Below are 21,051 nucleotides of genomic sequence, written 5' to 3' on the forward strand. Positions count from 1 at the left end.
TCTCCATAATTTTTTATAATGTTGAAATTAGAAAAAATACAATTCAAATGTGAGTTATTTTATTACTTCAAAATAATGGTAGTTTCTTTTTATCATCACAACTTCGTTCATCGTTATCTTCAAAGTAGCAAAGTGTTTGGCAAATAGATAATGGAGAAAGGTCATAGCAATCAAGTCTATTAAGTACAAAGTCAGCTCAATAGTCTAGAAGCCTTGTTATATATGACTTGGAATGCAATAATTTCATTTACATTATTGGAATGAGCAATTCGGATAAGATCTTAGTAGTACAATTATTTATGAGTCATGCCAGCATACATGTTCAATCACGAGTCACTGTTAAAGTTATTTAATCGGGTTATAAATCAATCCTTAAGTAATTGTCTGGTACATGATATAAGAATAATAATCACATGATAAATTTTATAATTAATTTTATTTCATATTTAGTTAGGAGTTTTAATTAATTTCAGGATAACTTTTATACTAAGGGCTCGTCTGGTATGATAAATAAAAGATAATTAATTCCGGAATTAAGGTTGATTTGAGTTTATCTCATATTTGATTGAGATAAAATTGTGGTATAATTAATCCTGGGATTAGTTATACCTGTAGTATTTTTTTTTATCCCGATGAGAGAGTGAGATTTCTAATCCCGAAATAATTAATCATGAGATAATTTGTTTCCCAACTAAATGACCCGTAAGGCTCGTTTGGTATGAGGGATAAGAGATAATTAATCTCGAGATTAAATTTGAGATGAGCTTATTTCATGTTTGGTTGAGATAAAATCGAAGTATAACTAATCTCGAAATTAATTATCTCGAGATTATATTATTTTTTTATCCCTATGGGAGAGTGAGATAACTAATCTCGGAATAATTAATCATGTGATAACTTGTTTCCCACCCAAACAATTCCTAAAATGATGGAATTAATTATTCCATATAAAAAGTAGGATGACTAATCTCATTAAATATCCCATAAAATATTTTGAGATATACCATTGTAGCAAACGAACCCTTATTACTCAGCAAAAACATTAGTCCACCTGCACCAAATTGACATGTGAAACAAAGTATGAAAATAACTTTCACCCGTTATATCATCTAATGTTAACCTAATACGCGTCGCAGTGGGGAAAATTCCCAGTATCATTAAAGATTCTATTCGTTTTCTTATTTTTTTAGAATTCAAAAAAAATTAAATCAAAAAGAAAAAAGAAAAAAGAATAAAAACAAAGTTAAAATTAAGCCCACCAATCACGTGGTTGAAGGCATTACAAGTAGCACCGTCTGTAGAAATGGAACACTGTTTTGTCAATCATTTACAACTTTCTACGCAATAGAAAGTGAAAACAAAAAACTTTTGAATTCATTTGTGGTCCTAAGCTAAGAAACTAACAAATTAGTCAGCTTCATTATAATTTCTCAATTTCTTTCATGTTTATCATTTCAGTTCTTTGCATTTCTCTTTCCTTCTCCTTTTGCTTTTATGATAACATTACTCAAATATTTTTAAGATTAGAAATTGTTGTTTGTAATATACACTTGTGTACCTTCCAGATGCATGGATATAGTTTAGAAAAATTGATTATCTAAATTGTCCTCTTACTTTTTATTCAACGTATTCGGTTAACTAGTAATTTTGAATATTCAAAAATTAATACTTGTACTATATACCTAGGGGAATATCCTACTAAAATATACCAATTCCGTGTATCATCTGCATATAGATTTTTTTTTAAAACCATTCAATTCCACAAGGACCACTCCACCCCCACCCTGGATTCTCTACCCCACCAAAGCTTCTGATTTCATACTATATAAGTAGACCCTTTTTCACTTTTCAATTTCATATATCTGAGTTTTATATATTTTCAAGATTACTTACATAAGCAAAAGAAGAGAAAAAGAGAGAAACTTTGTCTAAAAAAGGAAATGGCAACAGTAGTTGATGCTTGTGTGTGTGAGATTACAAAGCTAAGTGAGAAGGTGAGAAACAGAAGCTTTTTCTTGTTGAAATCTCAGAAGAAGAAAAAGTCGGGGGATAAAGTGGAAGAAAGCAAAAATAGCCAGAATTCTTCTTCTACTTCAGTGGCAGAGACAAAGAATGACAACACAATGTGTGAAGCAACTGTGTTCTTGCTCATGGACCGTTTTGCTCCTTGTTGAAACCATGATTTTTGATGTTTTAATTAATACCCAAGTATAGTGTATAATCTCTTAGATTTTTTTATAGTAGTATGTATAAATGTTCTTGTATATGTATCTTATGTAAGAAGGTTATATCATTTAGCCTGTAGTTTATTCATCATCCCAACTTCAGTTTCTGTCCATTTCTGGTTGTGTAATTTTTTGGAAAATATTAGCAGATGGATGTTATATATTCCTCCGAAAAATCATTCATAAATACTGTGTGAACTCTGCTAATTAATTTCTTTTGCTAGGCTCATAATTATAAGTGCCCACTTAGACAAGCACCTCTCGCCTACAACTCTAGGATTGTGAGTTCGAAGTCACAAAAAAGGAGCAATAACTTCTTATTATCCGGATGTTCATTTGCATATGATATTCAATAGTGGAAATGTAATTTCCACTTTTCTTACTGCCCAAGGTTTAGATACATTTCACAATTAAGAAATCACTAGTGATGCAGGGTGCTATTCAAGAACAATTAGCTGATATAAGTTTACAAATTATAGAGAATTCGTTGATATAATGGGAGAAAGTGAGAGATCAACAAATGCATATGCGGGATATAATTTAGAAGACGTGGGTCATTTAAGCATTCGTCTATAATAAGAACAATTCTGGTAACCAAATATTTGTGCCGAAAGTAACCTGTGGAAAATATCTTTAAACCACTTCAAAAACAGCACCCTTTGAAATTCTTTTTGGAAATACTTCTTGAGAAATCTTAAACAAACACGTTTTTTGAGAATATTTGTGCAAGATTTTAAGCTTCCGTTTCGCTTTTGACAACTATTTTTTTTTTATAAAAAAATTTAAAAATATTGTTTGTTCATGAAATAAGATCACTTGAAATTTCTTTTCAAGTTACCAACATCTGGTTTATGGCAGTTTTTAGGTGAAATTTTTTCTTCCACTACTGTGAGCACCTAATTTTTGACTATATTTAAATTTTTATCACCTTTTACTCTGTAAATATTTTTAGAAATTTAATATATAATTTTTTAGCTTTGTGATATTTTTTTTATATATAGGATAAAAATTATAAATAATTTAAAAGGTCAATTATTACTATTAATACTATTTTTATTTTTATCTTTATCTTTATTTTAAAATAAAATAAATTAAAAACCCGAAAAAAATTAAATATTTGAATTAAAAAAAAAAGGAAAAGTAGAAGTATGGTATTAAAAAGTAAAAGTAAAAGTAGATGAAAAATATTTAATAAAAAGTAAAAGAAAATTAAAAAAAGAAAAGTAAAAGAATGTGAAAATTTAAAAAATAAAAAATAAAAAAAGTTGGAATTAAAAAATAAAAGTAAAGGTAGCTGAATTTATTTTTAAAAAAAAAATAAAAGAGAGTGGAAATTAAAAAAAAAAAGTAAAATAAGTGAAAAATAAAAAAAGAAAAGTAAAGAAAAGTAAAAATTTAAATATAATAAAAGTAAAAAGGTGAGAAATTAAAAAATAAAAGTAAAGGAAAGTGGAGAATTATTATTTTTTTTTTTAAAAAGAAGAAAAATGAGAAGTGAAAATTCTTTTTAATTAAAAAAGAATAAAATAATAAAATAATTTTAAAAATCTAAAAAAATTCAGAAAATTTTTCTATGAATAGAAGAGAAATGTAATAAGAAAAAAAGAGAGAAAAAGATTAAAAAAAAAAAAGAGTGGAGGGATTTGAGAGAAATGTTTTTGCCCCTTCTACGCTAAGGAAATTTTATTTCGTGTCATTCTTTTTTCGTCTTTCTTTCGAAAAAACCCCAGCAGATTCACCACCCAAAAATAATAATTAAACCTCCACAGAACAGCCCTTTTAATACCAGAAACTATCATCCAAACCCAGCCGAAACAGTGAGGTTTTTAGTTGAGGTCGCCGACGAGTTTTGATGCTTCGTTTGAGGTCTTGCGTGCAGTTTGAATGTGTTTAAGATTCAAAGCTATAAAACCGTAAAGTTTTAGATTCAACTTTTGAGGTTCACTTCTTATCTTGTTTTGATTAATGATATGAGTTGTTTCTTTTTCTTTTGGTGTTCTTTGGTATTCATTTATATCTTGAATGAATGAAATTATTCTCTATTAAGCACGCTACCAAATTTTGAGCTAACTCTTTGTATATTTATCTTAGTTCGTTAGTATGTTCTCTTAAAAAAGGGTTTATCCATGAATGGTTTAATGAAATTTGCTAATTGATAAGTGAGTTGTGATTGTTCATAAAAATAATAATTTCTTATTGAAATGGAAGCTCATGCAAGGTTATGTCTCTGTTTGGTTATTTAGTCCTTCATGTGTTAATAAATATGCTTTAGTAGTTTCATCTTTGTTTTAAATTAAGCTGTCAATTGTCTAAAGTATAAAGTTATGTTGTTAAACAAGTTTAACTAGAATTATGTCACTGGTGAAGATCCAATTTTTGGGCCTAGACACATGGGTCGTTGAAGAAAGTGGGTTGTGAGGTTACTATAAGCTAATGAAGAAAGTTGTTTTATCTTTGGGCCAAAACTTGAAATCTGCTAGGCCTATTAATCTCATACAGTGGCCCCCTTTTGTAATCCTTGAATAATTAATTTAATCTATTTCATACTTTTCTACAATGACATACTCTTATGGCTTTACAAATTTCAAATTAGTTTAAGACAAATAATTCATAAACATCATAGCTTGCTTTAGGCGCGATTAATAAATTATCACGACTATGAGTACGGTTCCCGTTGCATAGTCACGATACGTAAACCCCAATTCGAGTGCGCATTTCACGCGACTTGACCATAACTTCAAATAATAGTAATAAACATATTATAAATCGCAGGTGCGTTTCACGTGGCGCAGTTTGCAATGTGTACCAAACGACAAGTGTACGACATCGTAACTTGTTAAAAAAATTACTCCATAAATACTAAAAAGCGATTTAAATACATAATTAAAAGCGGTCAAAGGTAAAATGCACAATATGTTCAAAACAGGTAATAAATCAGATAATTAAAAAGTAAAAAAATCAGATAATTAGGCCAAGTATTAATTGTTAAGCAACCGTGCTAAAATTACGGAATTCGAAAGTGCCTCACACCTTCTCCCGGGTTAACAGAATTCCTTACCCGGTCTTCTGTGTTCGCGGACCATAAATAGAGTCAATTTTCTCGAATTAAATTATGGTGACTTGGAACACCATAATAATTATTCCAAGTGGAGACTCTGAATTAAATAAATAATCTTATTTTGAACAATGTCACTTTAATTAGAAAAACTCCCCTATCCATCGAGAAAATGGAGGTGTGACAGCTTTAGTGACTCTACTAGGGATAGGATCCCAGAATCTCTGGTTCAAGGTTCAGAATTCGAGCTTAGAATAACTGTTATACTTGACTTTTGTTTATTATCTGATTTTTTACGTGTTTGAGCCTAATGTGCTGATTGCCTTTATTTACCGCTTTGATATTTTCGTGAACTGTATATTAACTATTATGAAAACCCTTCTTCTCTTTGAGTCTTCTAAATCTTCTGGGAAGCGTGCGTTTCATGTGGCTTCTTTTTCTATTAGAGTCATACCCTAATTTTAGAACGAGGATCGGACAAGTTACAAAGCCGGTGAAACTTCTGTATTCACGGTACGCTACCCTCCCTCCCCTCCCTCCCCGGCTCGAGTTGTCCGCTTGGGTAAGCCAGGTCTAGAACAACACACCCAAGATTTAAACCTAGGATATCATAGCCTCATGCCAAATCCCTAGTAGGAACGTTTGTTTGCATCACGTGCATTTGACTTTGGGGACTCAACACAGGGGGTTGGGTCCATCTAAGACAAGTGTACCCAATATAAAATACCATCCTGATGCATTTTTACGTGCTACTTGTGCATATGTTTTGTTCCGACTTGCATGTTGACCGGCTTCTAGAATAGGGAAAGGGAACCAAGAAAAACTAAGAGTGAGGTAGGAAAGAGAAAATTTACCCGGTTTTGAAAATTCAGGTATTTGAAAAGTCCTGAAACTCTGCCAAAATTTTTTAAAAAAAAAAAGAAAAAAAGAAAGAAAGGTCGTTTTTAAAATAAGTCGTATTTTCCTGTTGCATCAAAACCTACCGAACTACGCGGGTCTGATTCTCACCGGATGTGAGATACGTAGGCAACACCTATCAGGTCCGGACTCATTTTTTGCAAAACTCACCAAAATAAGAACCTTTTGAAACATGATCATCACCCGGGGCCATTCTTGTCAAAATAGCCTTAAAACGTTCTCCTTGAGCGCCGAAAGGCTCTTTTCGCAAGAATAGCCACAATATAAATCCAAGTAAGTATTTTCTCCTATAACCAACCTCAGTTGGCAGAAACAGCCCTAAAAACTTTCCTCCAGTGCTGAAGGGTCGTATTTGCAAAAAAAAAAAAAAAAAAACTTTTTGTTACAAAATTTACTGATTTGGATTTTCAAAATTAACCACTTTGTATTTTTGGAAAATGTGTCGGTTTTGATCTTTGTCCTCAATTTTTGTGCAGAATGAGCATCGTTGAGAATGTACCTGACTGATGTCCCGAGGGCCCCCGGAATTGTATTGGAGGCTCTTAAGTATTCTTGATTTTTCGGCTTTTGAGTATGTATTTTACTTCTTATCGAGTCTGTTCGTCTTTTCATCCATGTCGAGTATGTTTTATTGTTCTGTTTTGAGTTTATATGTTTCTTTTTAGTCATCAGTATTTCCGAGTCTTTGTAATAGAAAAATTCAAAAGGATTTTTTTTATTTATTAATGAAATATTGAAAACCCCAAAAAAATTCTTTTCTTTCATTTCGCATTTATTCTCCTGAACTACGTAATGGTCTAATTCATGCGGCATCATGATACGTAGGCAATCCCCATCGTATTCGATCATTTCCATTAATTAAACCAAGTGAAAAAGAAGAAGAAAAAAGAAGAAAGAAAGAGTGACAAAATAACAAGGGAAAAACAAAGAGCGAAAAACAATAAAAAAGAGAAGAAAAAGAAATCAAGATTTGAAATTTGATTAAAAGAAAAGAGCTACAAATGAGAAAAGAGATAGCAAAAGCCGGGATGAAACACACAGCCATTGCAAAAAATATTTAGAAACGTTTAACTATTCAGGTGCATTGCATCCCAATGTGCGATTCCCTATTTGTTAAATATTTCAAAACTAACAAGGTTGTTGTGCGTACAATATTTGAGGTTTTGTTAAGGTGGTTGGTTCTGACGGTAACCTAGCTTCTCACCCTTACTGTACAAGATCAAAAGGAAGTGTCCCAATATCTTCAGAAAGCAGTCTCCGTGTCATCGATCCTGAGGATAATGCCATACCGGTTATGTCTCAGCCTGAATCGGCAATTGTCGAAGAGAACATGAGGTTGCGTCTCCGCATGTTGGAGATGTGGGATGCCTGGTCCAATGGTAGAAAACCACCAAGTTCAATCCCTGGATTTCCAGAGCTGATCCCCAGGATGAGTGGAACCACCAACATCCCCATCCCCATATCCAACCCATTTGTACCGTTTGGGTACCATACTATGTCAGACAATTTTACCGGTATGCCTTATAAGGTCCTCCGAGGCACCGTTTTCAGGAGTACCTTCGACATTTTTCATAGCACCGCTAGCCTTTACCATGGCGCAACCGACCGTGCCCAGGCCATGCTTTGAACCGTCAGCATTCACTTTTGCAGGGGCCCGCAGTTTCAGCCGAACATAACTCATGTTACTCTGGACTCATATGCTCAACAACCACAATATGAGTCCCATATCGAACGAGAAAGAGCAGTGAGGAACCCTAAGCAAGAAGAAATGGCTCAGAAAATAAGAAGCTTGAAACAAAGCCTAAAAACATGCAAGGACTGAGTGGCTAGAAAAGTGTCTCATACTCCAACATGTGTATGTTTCCCTATTTTCACTTGCCAACTGGTTTCTAAATGCCAAATTTTGAAAAATATGGTGGGCACGGAGACCCGATCGCTCATCTGAAACGATACTGCAACCATCTGAGGGGTGCTGGTGGAAAATAGAAGCTGTTAATGGCCTGTTTTAGGGAAAGCCTCATCGGAATTGCTTCCCAGTGGTATATGGATTAAGACATTACTCATTGGCATGCATGGGATAATCTGGCCCGAGATTTTGTCCGTCAGTTCAGTATAATGTGGACATCGCTCCAGACAGAAACTCGTTGTCCAATTTGAAAAAGAAAATAGCAAAAAACTTCCAAGAATACACTGTCAAATGGCGCGAGCAGATCGCCAAGGTAAAGTCTCCTATGGATGAGACCGAAATGGTGATGGTTTTCTTGCAAGCCCAAGAGGCTGATTATTTTCAAAATATGATGTCCGCTATGGGCAAACCGTTTGCAGAGGCAATCAAAATCGGAGAAATGGTGGAGAACGGCCTGAAAACTAGCCGGATATTAAGTCAAGCTGCTTTGAAAGCCACCTCTTAATCCATCCAAAACGGCTTAGGGGGTTTGGCCAATCGTAAAAGAGAGAGAGGAAAGCCATGATGGCTTCGGGATCAAGAGGGCCCCGCCGATCATTCGATCGCTCTTACATACCGCCAAGAACCCCGCAACACTACTATCCACACCAAGATGCAGCTTATGCCGTGGCACCGCCTCATTATGCAGTGATGAATTCCCAACCTTACACATTGCCACAACAACACTACAACCAAGCCCGAGCTCCATCTCCCAAAAATAACCATCCCTACCAAGCTCCATATAACCCCCGTCCAATACAAAATACACATCAATGTAATCCACGCCCTCATGAGCCTCCCAGGAAAAACAATTTTACCCCTATTGGTGAATCTTACTCCAGCCTACTCCGGAAGTTAATCCAACTGGGTCTGTTGTAACCGGTACCCCCCAATAGGCAAAACCCCGAATCCCCATCATACCGGGATGGTACCAGGTGTGCTTACCATTCGGGAGTAGAGGGCCATGACACAGAGGACTGTTGGACCCTCAAAACGGCGGTTGAAAGCTTGATAGAACAAAAAGAGGTTGTGTTGAGGGACGAGGAAGTCCCTAATGTGACTAACAATCCATTACCCGCTCATAACAATGGGCCGATTATTGGAATGATTTGTGAAAACAAGGAATTTAATCCAGCATTGAAAGCCATCATTGCCATCGCTGATTCAGAGGCAAGACCCAAAGCGGTAGTGAAACAAACCAAAACCGAGAAGAAAATTACTCTGGTTCCTCAAGTTGAAGAAACAAAGACCGGGGAAGCACATGCTAAGAATGTGATTCTCTATGTTCCTAAAGCCCCAAGAAAATAACAACTCATTTTGAACACTCCCAAGAAATTTGAGCAAAGGAAGGCTACGCTGAATGTGACGAGATTGTATGTGCCGAAAAGGACCTATGTGGCGGGAGGGGGGAGGCAGTAATTCCACCAAGGCTGACTGAGCCTGTGGTTATCAGCTGTGCACCATAGAGCCCTATGAGAGACCCCACCACAGTTCCCTGGAATTACAACAGAACAGTAGTTGCCTACAAGGGGAAAGAGGTCTTGGGAGAAGTAAATGAAATCAACCAGTCTGGGAAGTACCACAACCCAAAAGAGTTACATAAATCCAATCTGAAAAGGGATAAACGGTTGCCATCAAAGAAGCCCGTCAGAAAAATGAAAACTTCAGAATATGCAATAGTTGACCAACTCCGGAAGACTCCTTCCCAGGTTTCACTCTTATCTCTGTTGCTGAGCTCGAACGAACACTAGAAAGTGCTTCTTAAAACCTTGAATGAGGCATACGTCCCAGTTGAAACTTCTGTTGAACAATTGGAGAGAATGGTTGAATGATTCTTTGAGTTCAATAAGACTTCTTTCAGCCGTGATTATTTCCCCCCAGAGGGAGCTACTCACAACAAAGCCCTTCACCTGACTGTCAAATGTGAGGGCTATTATGTGAAGAGAGTCATGCTAGATGGTGGTTCCGGGGTCGATATTTTCCCTCTTTCAACACTCCAGAGAATGGAGATTGGAACGGAAAGAATCCGATGGTGTCAAGAGAGACACAATGGGGGAAATTAATTTGATCTTTACCATTGGCCTCGTGGATTTCGAAGTGACTTTCCAGGTTCTGGACATGGACACCTCATACAATTTCCTCTTGGAAAGACCATAGATTCACGCTGCCGGAGCTGTTCCCTCCACTCTTCACCAAATAGTCAAATTTGAATATGAAAATCAAGAAATTGTTGTCCATGGAGAGGACGAGCAGTCCATCTACAGGGAACCTTCAGTCCCATGCCTTGAAGCTAGGGAAGGCAGCGAGCATATTTTATACCAGGCCTTCGAGATTGTGGTTGCCGACCAATGTGAAGAAGGGTCCCCATTATCTCAACCTTGATTATCTAATGCCTCGGTCATGATCGACACTAAAATGATTAGACATGGGTACAAGCTCGGAAAGGGACTCGGGGTGTCTCTACAGGGCATCACAGAGCCTATTACTTCGATCGCCAATGAGAAGTTTTTCGGCATAGGTTTTCGAGCTACAGAAGCTGATAGAAAATGGGCGAAGGAGCGCAAAGAAAAAGGGTGGGTCCTTCTCCATCCCATTCCACATCTTGCCCGATCATTTGTCAAACCCAAGTATATGGAAGAAGAAGAAGAGGGTTTCACGACCGAAGAAATAGATGATATTTGTGAAGCTATGAAATAAATGCTATATGAGTCTCACATGGTCCAGCTAGGGGAAGGCACGAGCACTGCCGAGGTGCAATATATGGAGCCAGATGCCAAGCTTCAGAATTGGAAAACTACCCCAGTCCCTGTCAGACGGGAGTCCCGGTAGTCCAATCTTGCCATCTCTTCTACATTACGAGTTATTTCAGAGTGTAACTCGAATGTTTTTACTTTATTGTCTTCTGATTTTGATGTAAACCCGCATATCTTCAATTTAATTCATTGAAATCAATATTTCATCGTCTATAGATATCTCTTTTCTTTTATTCTGATTTTGCTATTTTTCTTATCTTTTCCTTTTCAGTTCTAATAATGCGGACTTAAATAATATGACATGCTTGCGGACTTCATGCCCAGATCCTAAAATGTTATTTAACTGTGAAATAATTAATCAAGAACCAAAATATGATGAAGATTAGGCTTTTAGGGAAATAAATCGAGAATTGGAACAATTTGAGAATAAGCCTAAGCCAAACTTAAATGAAACCGAGCCAGTTAATCTGGCAGTTCAGAAGAGATCAGAGAAACCATGATAAGCATTCACGCTGATGAAAGAATGAGAGATGCATTGATCCAACTTTTGTTTGAATTCAAAGACGTGTTTGCATGGTCCTATGATGATATGTCAAAATAGACATTAGTGATAAGATCAAGGAAGAAGTCACTAAACAACTGAAAGCCGGTGTGATCCGAGTGGTCCGATACACCACATGGCTGGCGAATGTGGTTCCAGTGCCGAAGAAATATGGAAAAACCCGAGTGTGTGTTGATTACCGGGATCTGAACAAAGCGAGCCCCAAGGACAACTTTCCCTTGCCAAACATCCACATTCTTGTTGATAATTGTGCCAAATATGAGATACAGTATTTCGTGAATTGTTATGCTGGGTATCACCAGGTTCCGATGGATGAATAAGATGCATAAAAGATGGCTTTCACCACACCTTGGGGCACTTACTGTTATAGGGTCATGCCATTCTATCTGAAAAATACCGGGGCAACCTACATGAGAGCTATGACTGCCATCTTCCATGACATGATGCACCAGGAAATTGAGATGTATGTGGATGATGTGATCATTAAATCCAGAACACAAGAAGACCATGTGCGAGATCTGAGAAAGTTCTTTGAGCGTCTACGTAGGTATGATTTGAAATTGAACCCAGCTAAATGTTCATTCGGAATTCCATCTGGGAAACTTCTGGGGTTTATAGTCAGTCGGAGGGGCATTGAATTAGATCTAACAAAGATAAAGTCTATTCGGGATTTACCACCTTCGAAAACAAAGAAAGAGGTCATGAGTCTGCTAGGGAGGTTGAATTACATCAGTAGATTCATTGCTCAGCTTACTACCATGTGTGAGCCCATATTTAAGTTGCTGAAGAAAGACGCGACGATCAAATGGACAAATGAGTATCAAGAAGCTTTAGATAAAATCAAAGAATATCTGTCACATCCGCCAGTGTTAGTTCCGCCTGAGCCCGGAAGACCTTTATTCTTGTACCTGACAGTCTTGAAAAATTCTTTCGGATGTGTCCTGGGACAACACAATGTGACCGAGAAGAGAGAGCAGGCTATATATTATTTGAGCAAGAAGTTCACTAGTTATGAGGCCAAGTACACATTGTTGGAAAGAACTTGTTGCGCCATAACTTGGGTCGCCCAGAAACTCAGACATTACCTGTTGTCCAACACAACATATCTCATAACCAGAATGGATCCTCTAAAGTATATATTCAAAAAATCGATGCCCACGGGAAGGTTAGCAAAATGGCAAATCCTGCTTACCGAGTTCGACATTATCTATGTCACTGGCACGACGATGAAAGCCCAAGCCTTGGCGGATCATCTAGCGAAGAACACGGTCAATGATGAATACCAACCCCTAAGCACTTATTTCCCCGGCGAGGAAGTGAACTTAATTGAAATAATTACAGAGGATACCAATGCTTGGAAAATATTCTTTGATGGAGCTGTAAATGCAAAAGGTGTCGGGATTGGAGCAATTCTGATTTCGCCCACATGTCAACACTATCCGGCCACAGCCCGGCTTCGGTTCTTATGTACAAAGAACACCGTCGAGTATGAATCTTGCATCATGGGCATGAACATGGCAGCTGATCTGGATGTAGAGGAATTGTTGATCATGGGGGATTCTGATTTGATCATTCAGCAAGCCCAAGGTGAATGGGAAACTCGAGATATCAAACTTATCCCATACAAGCAACATGTGAAAGATCTTAGTAAACGGTTCAAGTCCGTCGAGTTCAGGTATATTCCTCGATTCCACAATGAGCTAGCTGATGCACTAGCTACTCTGGCCTCAATGCTTCCATACCCGGGTAATGTTCATATTGACCCATTGGAAATCCAAATTCGAGAAAGGCATGGTTATTGTAACGCAATTGAAATAGAGCCAGATATTCATCCATGGTATCATTATATCAAAAGATTTTTGAAAAGAAAACAATATCCCTAGCAGGCCAATTGAGATAAAAAAAAAAGAACTATCAAAAGGCTTGCCAGCAGTTTCTTTTTGAGTGGAGAAGTCCTATACAAAAGAACTCTGGATCTGAATCTGTTGAGGTGCGTAGATTTTTGAGAAGCCGAAAAGATCATGAATGAAGTCCATTCGGGAGTATGTGGACCTCACATGAACGGATACGTCCTTGCAAAGAAAATCCTTCGAGCAGGTTATTTCTGGATGACCACAGAAAATGATTGCTTCAGTTTCGTCCGGAAGTGCCATCAGTGCCAGATACACGGTGACCTGATTCATGCACCGCTTTCAGAGTTACATCCTATGTCAGCGCCTTGGCCATTCATTTCTTGGGGCATGGATGTTATTGGGCCGATCGAGCTGAAAGCTTCAAATGGGCACAAATTCATCCTGTTGCCATTGATTATTTCACAAAAGTGTGTTGAAGCAGTCACTTTCAAAGCCGTCACTAAGAAAGCAGTGGTAGACTTCGTGCATTCCAACATTATTTGTCATTTTGGTATTCCTAAAACTATCATTACAGACAATGCTGCAAATCTGAACATCCATTTGATGAGGGAGGTATGCGAACAATTTAAAATTACGTATCGTAATTCTACCCCTTATCGTCCCAAAGCTAATGGCGTTGTTGAAGCTGCAAACAAGAACATCAAGAAGATCCTCAGAAAAATGATTCAGAGTTCCAGACAATGGCATGAAAAGTTGCCATTTGCATTATTAGGATACCGCACGACCGTGTGCACATCAGTCGGGGTCGCCCCTTACTTATTGGTTTATGGCACTGAAGCCGTAATACCTGCAGAAATTGAGACTCTCTCTCTTCGGATCATTGTTGAAGTCGAGATCGAGGATGATAAATGGGTCAAAACAAGGTTGCAACAGTTGACTATGATTGATGAAAAACGGATGGCCGCAGTTTTCCACAGGCAGTTATACCAACAAAGAAAGGACCGTGCTTACAACAAGAAAGTGTGGCCCTAAAAATTTGAAGTGGGGCATCCCATTCTGAGACGTATTCTCCCGCATCATGAAAAAGCCAAAGTAAAATTTTCTCCTAATTAGAAAGGTCCATACATTATAAAAAGAGTATTGCCAAAGGGAGCGCTGTACTTAGGAGACATCGAAGGAAATGATCCCGAGACAACTGTCAATTCAGATGCGGTCAAAAGGTATTACGTTTGACTACTTTCATAGCTTTAACATAATCCGATTGGGATGACGAAGGTTTTCTTTCTCACTATTCAAACACTACCAATCCTTTGCGAACCCTTTGAGTCGGTTCCCTTTCTTTGACTACCCTCTTTGGAACCTGAAAGTGTTATAGAAAAAAAAAAGTAAAATGAAAATTGAAAGAAAATGAAAAAAAAAAGAAAGGAAAAAACAAAAGAAAATCAGAAACAAAGTTCCTTGAACTACGTTCGACTTAATTCCGAAAGGATACGTAGGCAGCCTCCCTCTGGGGTTCAGTCATACTAAAACATCACATTCCCCCAAAAGTACAAATTGGGGCAGATGTTATAACGGTTCGGTGACAGTTTCGCCTGAAAGGTTCCGAAGTTGTAATTCAATCCAATTTCTTTTACCCAAATATTTTTCAAGTCCTTCCGACCAATCGACAAAGATGTTCAAATTGGAAGGTACATTTACTTGGATCTAAAACGACCAAAATGAGAGAAATGAAATGAGAGAGTCTTATTGGTGAAAACCCTCACATGCATCATAAGGCGATAGTAAGCAAAAAAATTGAAAATTAAAAAAGTCTTGTTAGTGAAAACTCGCAAAGAGCGCTATAAGGCGATGTTGAGAAGAGAAATGAGAGAGGTCAACTGGTGAAAACCCGAAAAGGCACTGATCGGAAAAAGGATCCACACAACCAATGTCATCAACACAACCCTGAACAAGGTTCCTCGATTTCGAGGTAAAAGTTGTGGTGACTTTCTGAGAGTCGGACGGTTTACACAGGTCAGGCATCCTGTCCAAAAGGCATGTCATGTTCATTGAAGTCCGCATGTATTTCAGATAAGTCCTTCTTTTCCTTTTCCCGAAAGGGATACCTTTTTTTTCAAACTCATTCTTCATTCCATTGTTTGTTTTTCTTTGAATCCCTTTCGGTCTAACTCTGTTCCAAAATTAAGGCAAAGAAGGGATGGCAAGACTGATTTACATGGCTCTCATTTGATGCAAGCCAATATGTAAAAAAGGGAACCCAACCTCGGCAGGGGCATCAAGTCGACCCTGATTGGCCGTGACAGCTGATGCTTCGAAATCAAAAGCTCTTGGAAAGAGGAAATCAAATTGATAGTGCCTACGAGGGAAAAATAAAGTTGAAAAGGTTAAGTCTCACGCGACCAACCGTCCTGTAAAAGTTTGAAAAGTCAAAGGCTCTCTAGGGCTAGGAATGCAAGTGGTATTCAAGAAACAATTAGTGGCAGGTTAAAATCATTATCAAAAGAAGATGGGCCAAGATCAAGTGGTTGAAACACTCAAGGCCGCAAAATCAACCATCGTATCAAATTAACAATTGTTCTATATTTGAAAAACAGGAAACAAGTGCAATCTAAAAACAACTTTGTAAGAAGCAGTTGCAGAACTCCAAAAGAAGGGAAAAAAGAAATCGCGCGGGAACTAGAAACAACTCCAAAAGGGAAGTCTTATTCAAATTCTTTCCCACATTTACTCATTCTCTAAAAATTAATTTTAAAAAAATTGAAATGAAAAAAAAAATTAATAAGAGAGAAAAGAAAAGAAAAGTTCCAAATCATAGTAGTATAGGGTCTCTAATCCCCAGCTGCGTTTTCCAACATAGGGTCTCCACTCCCTAGTCTCTTTTCTAACATAGGGTCTCCACTCCCTAGTTGATTTTATTTTAGACATAGGGTCTCCACTCCCTAGTCGTTTTTCCAACATAGGGTCTCCACTTCCTAGTTGATTTTATTTTAGATATAGGGTTTCCACTCCCTATTCGCCTTTTCCAACATAAGGTCTCCACTCCCTAGATGATTTTTATTTTTTATACATAGGGTCTTCACTCCCTAGTCGCATGTTCCAACATAGGGTCTCCACTCCCTAGTCGCTTTCCAACATAGGGTATCCACTCCCTAGTTGATTTTATTTTAGACATAGGGTCTCCACTCCCTAGTCGCCTTTTCCAACATAGGGTATCCACTCCCAAGTTGATTTTATTCCAGACATAGGGTCTCCACTCCCTAGTCTCTTTCACAACATAGGGTCTCCACTCCCTAGTTGATATTTCCAACATAGGGTCTCCACTCCCTAGTTGATGTTATTTTAGACATAAGGTCTCCACTCCCTAGTCTCTTTTCCAACATAGGGTCTTCACTCCCTAGTTGATTTTATTTTAGATATAGGGTCTCCACTCCTAGTCATTTTTCCAACATAATGTTTACACTCTCTAGTTGATTTTATTTTAGACATAGGGTCTCCACTCCCTAGTCGCTTTTCCAACATAGGGTCTCCACTCCCTAGTTTATTTTATTTTAGACATTGGATCTCCACTCCCTAGTCATTTTTCCAACATAGGATCTCCACTCCCTAGTTGATGTTATTTTAGACATAGGGTCTCCACTTCCTAATCGCCTTTTCCAACATAGGGTCTCCACTCCCTAGTTAATTTTTATTTTTTAGACATATGGTCTGCACTCCCTAATCGTTTTTCCAACATAGGGTCTCCACTCCCTAGTCGTTTTTCCAACATAGGGTCTCCACTCCCTAGTTGATTTTATTTTAGACATAGGCTTTTCACTCCTTAGTCGCCTTATTCCAAATTAGGGTCTCCACTCCCTAGTTAATTTTTATTTTTTAGACATAGGGTCTCCACTCCCTAGTCGCTTTTCCAACATAGAGTCTCCACTCCCTAGTTGATTTTATTTTAGACATAGGGTCTCCACTCCCTAGTTGCCTTTTCCAATATAGGGTCTCCACTCCCTAGTTGATTTTATTTTAGACATAGCGTCTCCACTCCCTAGTCGCCCTTTTCCAACATAGGGTCTCCACTCCCTAGTTGATGTTTCCAATATAGGGTCTTCACTCCCTAGTTGATGTTATTTTAGACATAGGGTCTCCACTCCCTAGTCTCTTTTACAACATAGGGTCTTCACTCCCTAGTTGATTTTATTTTAGACATAGGGTCTCCATTCCCTAGTCGTTTTTCCCACATAGGGTCTCCACTCCCTAGTTGATTTCATTTTAGACATAGGGTCTCTACTCCCTAGTCGCTTTTCCAACATAGGGTCTCCACTCCCTAGTTGATATCTTTTTAAACATAGGGTCTCCACTTCCTAGTCCCCTTTTCCAACATATAGGTCTCCACTCCCTAGTTGACTTTATTTTAGACATAGTGTCTCCACTCCCTAGTCCTTTTTCCAACATAGGGTCTCCACTCCCTAGTTGATTTTATTTTAGACATAGGTTCTCCACTCTCTAGTCGCATTTTCAACATAGGGTCTCTACTCCATAGTCGCTTTTTCAACATAAGGTCTCCACTCCCTAGTTGATTTTATTTTAGACATAGGGTCTCCACTCCCTAGTCGCATTTCCAACATAGGGTCTCCACTCTCTAGTTGACTCCCTAGTCTCTTTTCCAACATAGGACCTCCACTCCCTAGTTGAAGTTATTTTAGACATAGGGTCTCCACTCTCTAGTTTCTTTTCCAACATAAGGTCTCCACTACCTAGTCGCCTTTTCCAACATAGGGTTTCCACTCCCTAGTTAATTTTTATTTTTTAGATATAGGGTCTCTACTCCCTAGTCACCTTTTCCAACATAGGGTTTCTACTCCCTAGATGATTTTTATTTCTTAGACATAGGGTCTCCACTCCCTAGTCACTTTTCCAACATAGGGTTTTCACTCCCTAGTTGATTTTATTTTAGACATAGGGTATCCACTCCCTAGTAGCCTTTTTCAACATAGGGTCTGCACTCCCTAGTTGATTTTATTTTAGACATAAGGTCTCCACTCCCTAGTCGCCCTTTCCAACATAGGTTCTCCACTCCCTAGTTGATTTTATTTTAGACATAGGATCTCCAGTCCCCAGTGTCTTTTCCAACATAGGGTCTGCACTCCCTAGTTGATTTTATTTTAGACATAGGGTCTCCACTCTCTAGTTGATTTGATCTTAAATGCATGGTACACCACTCCCTGATATCATTGCCAATATAGGGTATATCATTCCCTGGCCACAATTTTCCAACATAAGGTACAATAATCCTTAGTTGAGACTTCCTTTTGACAATAAAGAAACACCATAAAAAACAAATCAGCATGATCTTTTCGGGGTACACTACCCCCGATCTTTTATTGCTTTCAATAAAAAATTAGTTTAGAATTTTGTTATAATAACTCACAAAATTTTCCTAGTGCAAACTAGGGCAGAAAAATTTCGTTCGTTTGTTTGTTTTGGTGTCTGAGTAGGTTTTACCTCAAGGCACTGGGTTCGAGATGACCAAAAGAAGAAGTCTTAATTGAGAATAAAAGAAAAGAAAAAAATAAGTGAATCCAAAATGCAAAAGCAGTTGAAAAGATGTGGAATGCTCAAGACATGACTGAAGCCACAAGAATTGGAGTCCCGTTTTGATTAGAAGAAGCTATAGAACAATGAACTAGCACCTACAGCTAGCGAGCATCAAGGTTTAGATCAGAGTATGCATGAAGAACCAGTCAAGACTAAAGATCAAGTTTCAGAAAACTCATAGATAGGAATCTTGTAACTCATAACTGATAGACTTATTTAGTTTCTTTTTTATTTTTGATATAATAGCAGGACCGCGGACCAGAGCCTCGACGGAACCTCACTTGACTCCTCAACTCATCATTCTACCATTCTCCTTGAACTACACGCGACCTGATTCCCCTATAACCCGGATGTGTAGGCTGTCCAAAACCAGAATTCGGTTGCACCCTATCTTTTATTTTTTTTCCTTTGAATAACGGTTTGATAAAAAATTAGTCACATGGCTCACCTAATCTTTGCCTGAAAACTCTTCATGTTTTCAAGCAAAGAGGGGCAGCTGTGAGCACTTAATTTTTGACTATATTTGAATTTTTATCACCTTTTACTGTGTAAATATTTTTAGAAATTTAATATATATATTTTTTAGCTTTGTGACATTTTTATATATATGGTAAAAATTAAAAATAATTTAAAATGTCAATTATTACTATTAATATTATTTTTATTTTTATTTTTATCTTTATTTTAAAATAAAATAAATTTAAAACCCGAAAACAATTAGTATTTTTTTAAAATTTTTCGGATTTGAATAAAAAAATAGAAAAAGTAGAAGTATGGAATTAAAAAGTAAAAGTAAAAGTAGGTGAAAATTATTTAATAAAAAGTAAAAAAAAGTAGAAAATTAAAAAAATAAAAGTAAAAAATGTGAAAATTTAAAAAAGGAAAAGTAAAAGAAAGTTAGAATTAAAAAAAAGTAAAGGTAGCTGAAATTTTTTTTAAAAAAAGTAAAAGAGAGTGGAAATTAAAAAAAAGTAAGAATTTAAATATAATAAAAGTAAAAAAGTGAGAATTTAAAAAATAAAAGTAAAGAAAAGTGAAATTTTTTATTTTTTTAAAAAGAAGAAAAATGGGAAGTGGGAATTCTTTTTAATTATAAAATAATAAAATAATAAAAAATATCTAAACACATTCCGAAATTTTTTCTATAAATAGAAGAGAAATGTGAGGAGAAAAAGAGAAAAAAAGAGGAGAGAGATTTGAGAGAAATATTTTTGCTTCTTCTACGCCAAGGGAATTTTATTTCGTGTCATTCTTTTTTCGTCTTTCTTTAAAAAAAAACAGCAACTTCACCACCCAAAAATAACCCTTAAACCTCCATAGAACAACCCTTTTAATACTAGAAACTACCATCCAAACCCAGTCGAAACAGTGAAGTTTTTAGTTGAGGTCGTCGGCGAGTTTCGATGCTCCATTTGAGGTCTTGCGTGCGGTCTGAATGTGTTTAAGATTCAAAGCTGTAAAACCGTAAAGTTTTAGATTCAACTTTTGAGGTCCACTTCTTATCTTGTTTTGATTAATGATATGAGTTGTTTTTTTTTCTTTTGGTGTTCTTTGGTGTTCATTTATATCTTGAATGAATAAAATTATTCTATGTTAAGCATGCTGCCAAATTTTTAGCTTCCTCTTTGTATATTTATCTTAGTTCATTAGCATGTTCTCTTAAAAAAGGGTTCATCCATAAATGATTTAATGAAATTTGCTATTTGATAAGTGAGTTGTGATTGTTCATAAAAAAAAAAAATTTCTTATTGAAATATAAGCTCGGGCAAGGTTATGTCTCTATTTGGTTATTTAGTCCTTCATGTGTTAATAAATGTACTTTAGTAGTTCCATCTTTATTTTAAATTAAGCTGTTAATTGTCTAAAGTATATAGTTAAGTTGTTAAACAAGTTTAACTAGAATTATATCACTGGTGAAGATCCAACTTTTGGGCCTAGACACATGGGTCGTTGAAGGAAGTGGGGTTGTGAGGTTACTATAAGCTAATGAAGAAAGTTATTTTATCTTTGGGCCAAAACTTGAAATCTGCTAGGCCTATTAATCGCATACAGTGGCCCCCTTTTGTAGTCCTTAAATAATTAATTTAATCGATTTCATGCTTTTCTACAATGACATACTCTTATGGCTTTACAAATCTCAAATTAGTTTAAGACAAA

The sequence above is a fragment of the Nicotiana tomentosiformis genome, chromosome 1 (assembly GCF_000390325.3).
Source record: "Nicotiana tomentosiformis chromosome 1, ASM39032v3, whole genome shotgun sequence".
Lineage (NCBI taxonomy): Eukaryota > Viridiplantae > Streptophyta > Magnoliopsida > Solanales > Solanaceae > Nicotiana > Nicotiana tomentosiformis.